Below are 6,166 nucleotides of genomic sequence, written 5' to 3' on the forward strand. Positions count from 1 at the left end.
AGTCTATACAGATTTTAGGTGAGCTGGGTGAAACTAGTGCAATGCCTCTTCTGGGCATGTGCTGTACTTGGTGCAGGGGCACCCGGAGATGAAAGTAAAGCACTGCTTTTTGTTTTGCTTTGTTTGTGACCTAGGCTCCTTGTAAATGTTAAAATAATTATATAATGGGATCTGATCCAGGATCCATACAATTCTGCATCCTACAATGCCACTTGTGCATGGCAGGATGTGCAATTATAAGAATATGAACAGATTCCAATCACATGACTGCTGACAGACCAGGATCCAGGGTTCCCATTGGGTGGAACTGAGGGTCTTCTCTGTATTTATTATTAGGAAGAATGCCAAATTGAATGCAAATACACATTAAGTTATTGTCTTCTTTCTAGATGAAGTTGGAATTCTTAATCTATGGTAAACTCTTGATTGTTTCATTATACTAGAGGAATCATAACTATTAGTTACTTTTGGATCTAGTTAGTAAAGTGATGAACTGATTGACATCTACAAAGAGCTTTAAATATGTAAACAATTATGTAAATGATTAATGTTATTACGTTTTTAAGTAGCTGTAATGTCAAGTCTAATAATCACCACCACTCCTTCCTCCAAGAAAATGCTGCTTTTATACCACCTCTTGTTTACTTGGCTTATGTTATTATATTATATTATATTATATTATATTATATTATATTATATTATATTATAGTACTTTCAAAATGACTGGGACAAGCTAGACAAGTTGAAGTTAGAGCCAAAAATCTATGAAACACAATACATGTCAAACTATAGGGGCTGACTGTATGCAAATGAAAAGGAGGCAAATATAAAGTGATATGATCACTGTGACTACTAAGACGTTATGCCAGGGTATTTATATTGGTTTAACTGTTACTTTTGAATCCCTTATTCATGAATTCTTAATGAATGCAATGTCAATAATCTCTCTACTTCCCCCATTGTCTCCAACACATACACACTAAAAATTTTACAAAAAACAAAAAGGAATTAACTTTGTGTTTGTGCTCCAAGCATGTTCTCCTTCCATGAAAATTCTCTGGATCAAATTTTATTTGCTCAAATGCCTCTTGGGAGAAAATCATATATATACACATGGGAGTATTTACAAAAAAATCCACCTGAAACTGTGTAGACAAACATCTGCCTATGTGCTTTTTCCATGCAAGGACTTTATAACAGTCATTGGTAAGGACATGCCTTTACAGTCCAATATGTGTATTATTTAATAAAGGTGAGGCTGCATTTGGATCCACTTAGCAGGATCTTGCCCAGAGAAATTAAGTAAGCAATTAAGCTTAATTGTACCTTCAAGTTGGGGCAACATATTCAGAAATGTGTGATAGTCAGTGAGAGCACCTATATGTACGCTCTACTCAGTGGTGATGCATAGTGGGTGCACGGGGGCTTGTGCACCCCCTGAGGGCACTGGTGCACTCCCTGGCAGGCAGCACTCCCCGCTTAGGTAATGGGCAGGCGGGAGTGTTGGTTCCCCTCCCCACCATAAGCGCTGCCCAGGGAGTGGGGGCACCAGGTGAAGTACTGCTGGTACTTCTGGGAGCACCACAGCTGCTTCTGAGAGTGACGCGGCTGCTTCTGGGAGCACTCCTTGTGCTTCCCGGTTCACCACAGGGCCTCCCCTCCTGCTCAGTCAGCAAGATTGGCCATAGGGGGCCCCTCCCCCCCATGGGTCTACTGCAGACTAATTAGTTCTGCAGTAAAGAGTTACTGTCTACACATGTGCCAGTATTAGGGCACAGTAAATGAATTAACTCTGCTGTAAGATAGTCTCTGACAATGTAGTAGAGTAATAATCTGCTCTGAAACATACATTCAGATGTTGACTGGGGTTATGAATTGTGCCTGGTCAGCCCAGCCAGCTTGGGGCCTGCTCCACCCTGGCTCAGATTGCTACTGTCCCAGGCACACTTGTAGACATTGTGCCTGGGAACAGTTTACTCCAGCTCAAACTTATCTGGAGTTTGTTTTGCATTAATTTGCATGTGTAGATGTACCCAGTAAGAGTAACATGCTTAAATATAAACACATGTTAAGGTATTTAGCCAGAATAGAAATAATACTGTGTGATTAATGTAATCAGTCATAATTAATGAACACAGGTCATGTTTTTGCTATTATCAGCTTCTCAGGATAGACTATCAATAATCAATCTTTACAGCAAAGGATAAAAATAGTAATTAAAAAAACATACTGAGGAAACTTTGGAAGGAAGAAACACCAGGAAATCAGAGATCTGTATTCCTTCTCTGAATAGAAGATGACTACTACATTTATTGAATAAACTATTCAGTGTGAATAATGTGCTGGGCTGTATTGATAATGGAAGCAATGTCAAGTACTGTCATCCAACCCTGTTTTAATATTTGTAACAAATTGCTCTTCTGCTAATTTTTCTTATATCATTTTTTATCATGGGCAAATTAGCTTGAGTAATTCAGAGGCTTAGTATAGTTCCCATAATTCCCCCAAATCTAGGATAGTGATCTGAATGTTTGAAGTTTCTTCCCTATTGCTCCTACCTCCCAATTTAATTTTTCTTTTTAATCTAACTCAAATAACTGAATCTCCCACAACTTCTCCCTTATTCCCAATATTTTTCTCAGTTTTCCCTCCCTTCTGGATGTGTACACAGCAACTTCTCTAAAGTTTTTCTATGGCCTGTAATTAGTGTCTCCTTGCTCTCTCTCATGCTCCTATTTCCTCTCCTAGAAAGAAGCTACAGCCACATAGTATTCACATAACCCTTCCATCTTTTCTTATATTCTTCTAAGTGAACTCTTTTAGGATGTCTGTTAGTATTTAGTAGAATATATTTTTTGTAAAAATCTCATATATTGCCATGAAATGCAACAACAACAACATAGAACTTAGGAAGCATCACTCATAAAATGCCTTCAAGCATTATATAATGAAAATTGTCAGTGATCAAGAACACTTAAATGCAGTAGCAAACATATAATTCTTCAACCTGCTTTCATACTCCAAAACAGGCTGGAAATTATAGATAATAGCAGCAAGTTTGTTCTGCAGCTGATGAGCATAGTAACAAAAAAGCTTTAGCTCCTCTTCTAAGTACTTCAGGATTATATTTGGGGCATATTAAGTAGTCAGCTAACTCGCACCATAGTGATCATTAGATATATCTAAGTAGCTCAGTCCAATAGACAGAGCATCTTCAGTACAGGTCAACCCAAATTGCTAGCACACCTGCTATTTTCACTATCATTAGAGAAATTTCAACTACTTAATAATCAGAATATCAATAAATATTAGAAAGGAAAACATCCTAGGGCATAGAGCAGTGGCTCTCAACACTTGAAAACCCAAAGTGCCCCATGATAACTTCTCAAAATTTAGTGGCGCCTCATTTAAGACTAATTTATTTCTTATGGTGCTTGTCTTCTTGCATCCTGTGGCACCCTTAAAAGGATCTCATGGGTGGCAACATGGGCAGCAGCAGGCAGAGCATCCCACATACCATAACAGGGAAAACACATTTTGAGAGTGACAAGCATCTGAATTAGAAGAAGCAAAGGTTTTCTGAGGAGGAGCATTCTATGATTCAGGATCCTACCAATGGAAAAGCAAAAATGGTGAATCGATTCATAGTGAATGAACCAATAGGAAATAGATTCCGTGGATGTCAAAGGCAGAAAACTTGGGGAAATAGCCAGCCAAAATGTGGCCAACTGCAAAAAGTTTCCGAAAGTTGATCCATCAGTCATCCAGAAGCAATGATCTTTCTGTATTTCAGAGTAAGCTTGATCTGTAGAATATACACCAATTATAAAAAGTGGGACACTCTTTCAAATGTCACTTCAATTACTGCAGGAGAACAATTACTGAAGGACATGGGGGAAAGTGAGGAAGAGAAAGGGAAACAAAACAGAAGAAAGGGAAGATGTAAATACTATTACGTGTTAACATTATATCCCAGAAGAAAGCCTAGTTCTTCTGTTTCTGTATCCCACAAGGTATCTTAGTTCTTCTGTTTCACAGAATTTATTTCCCGATAGTGATAATGGGATATCTAACAGAAGTTACCTAGAAGTCAAGTTTTCACATCCTTGGAGGTCAAGCTCTGAATATCTTTTAATTCTTCATTTTATATCCCATGCTCTCCCTCTTTTGCATAGCCAGCACTATTTTCATACTCCTAACAAATCAGCAAGGATGAAACAACGCTTTGCATAGCAACGTGGGCAGTGAGGAATATGCAGTAGCTTCAGCACATATATTGACAACCACTACCCTACTGAGCAGGATTGGCTGTAGTTTTGTGCTACTGCAGCAGCTACAACACAGTGTAAAGTAGGCTCTCAAAAGTTGTCAAAATAGTTTGGAACAAAGGTGCAACCACACAAATGTTACTATGTCGTAAGTTACTGTTAAGTTGAAAATAGTACAGTAGTGTTAGAATGATCTTGTAGTCGTGATGGTACAGGAATTATGTGAGAAGCAAGAATTTCTTGGGGGTGATATCTTTTATTACACCAACTGGAATAGTGTTAAATAAGCTTTTGAATGCAAGGCATTATTTCATCAGGACTGAAAATGTTGCAGTACTTTACCAGTTACAGGGCACATCTACACAAGACACATTAATGCACTTTAGCCTAATTTACTGCACAGTGCAGGCACGCATCTACATGTGTGCTCCCTTACTGCACAGTAAAAATGGCTAATTGTGACTAAATTTGATACCTGAAAATGCAGGTATCAAATTTAGTTATGATTAGTTAAAGTGCAGTAATGCACATGTAGACATGACCCTGGCTGAGAGTTTCTCTTGCCCTAGGGATGGGCTGCTCTGTGGCTGCCCCTAGCTGCAGGCTATAAAAGCCTCCAGGCATAGAAGCCTGAAGAAGCCTGAAGAACACTGTACAGAAGTCTGTTCACTCCCCAGGAGTACTGCAGGATCTGTGTGCCCTCCTGGGCAGGACACAGGCTGCCTCTGCCTATGCTGTCACCTATTTAGAGCTGCTGCTTGGTTGCAGGTGGATGTTACAAAGGGCTGCAGCCTGGTTCACCCCTTGCTCAGCCCTGATATCTCCCCAGGGCTGCTGTCTGACTGTCTCTGTCACCAGGTCCAGTACCTGATCCCTACTGATGCTCACCTTCAACAGTCTGTGCATTGCCTCTGCCATGTAGCTCCCAGTCCCATGCTGTGCCCCTAAACTGGGTTCTGCTGGCCACTGGCTAGAGCAGGCAGTAACAGGACAGCCATGTGGGGACCCAGAGAGCCAGCATGGGACACTCTTATCCTCGTCCTCCCTGTTGAGGCCCAGCCCTGCCCATGTGCTCATGCCTGTGCCATCCACCCAGACCCCCAACTGGACCCAGGAGGAGATAGTTGACCTTGTGGTACTCTGGGGTGATGTGGAGGTGCTGAGGTAGTTCCAGCCAGGCAGGCACTTCAACACCCACATTTATGAGACCCTGTTGGGTGGGATGTGGGAGTAAGGGCACTTCTGGTCAGTGCAATGGTGCTACTGCATCAAGGTCAAGGCATTGTGGGCACAGTGGGTCACTGTGACTTTCCACAGTCATTGGTTCAGTTGTGCCTGCAAGACCATGCCCTTTATGCAGCAGCTGACCAACATTTTTGGTGCCCTGGGACCCAGGCCACAACCCTGCATTGCTTACCAGAAGGGATGGCTTGCCTATGTCCCCACCCCACCCTGACCCCTCCAGTGACATATCAACCTCAGGTGCTCATCACCCTGCCCTATCCACTTCCCTAGGTGCTGCATCCATTAGCAGCTTGGTGAGCCCTGGCCAGTGGCTGCTTCAAGAGCTCCACAGTTCCAGACCCTGCCACAAGGAATGGTTGGCCAATAAACCTCTGGCTGTTAGCAGCACCAGCTCCTCCCATGTGGGGCAGAGTGGGAACTAGCTAGGTGCTGACCTACTAGTGCAGGCCATGGATGCTGGGTGCAGCTGGATGCCATCAGCGATGGGGATAACTGCACTGAGCCAGCAGCCTTGCCAATGCCAGACGTGGTAAGTCCTGCATTGGGAACAGGATCCTCCCAGCCTCAGTCCTCACTGCTGCCCCTGGCCCCAGTTCTTGCTCCTGCCCCTACCCCTGCCCCTGTCCCCCTTCTCCACCCAACCTACCCACACT

This window comes from Gavialis gangeticus, unplaced genomic scaffold (assembly GCF_001723915.1).
Source record: "Gavialis gangeticus isolate Ggan-Ray unplaced genomic scaffold, GavGan_comp1, whole genome shotgun sequence".
NCBI classification, from domain to species: Eukaryota; Metazoa; Chordata; order Crocodylia; family Gavialidae; genus Gavialis; species Gavialis gangeticus.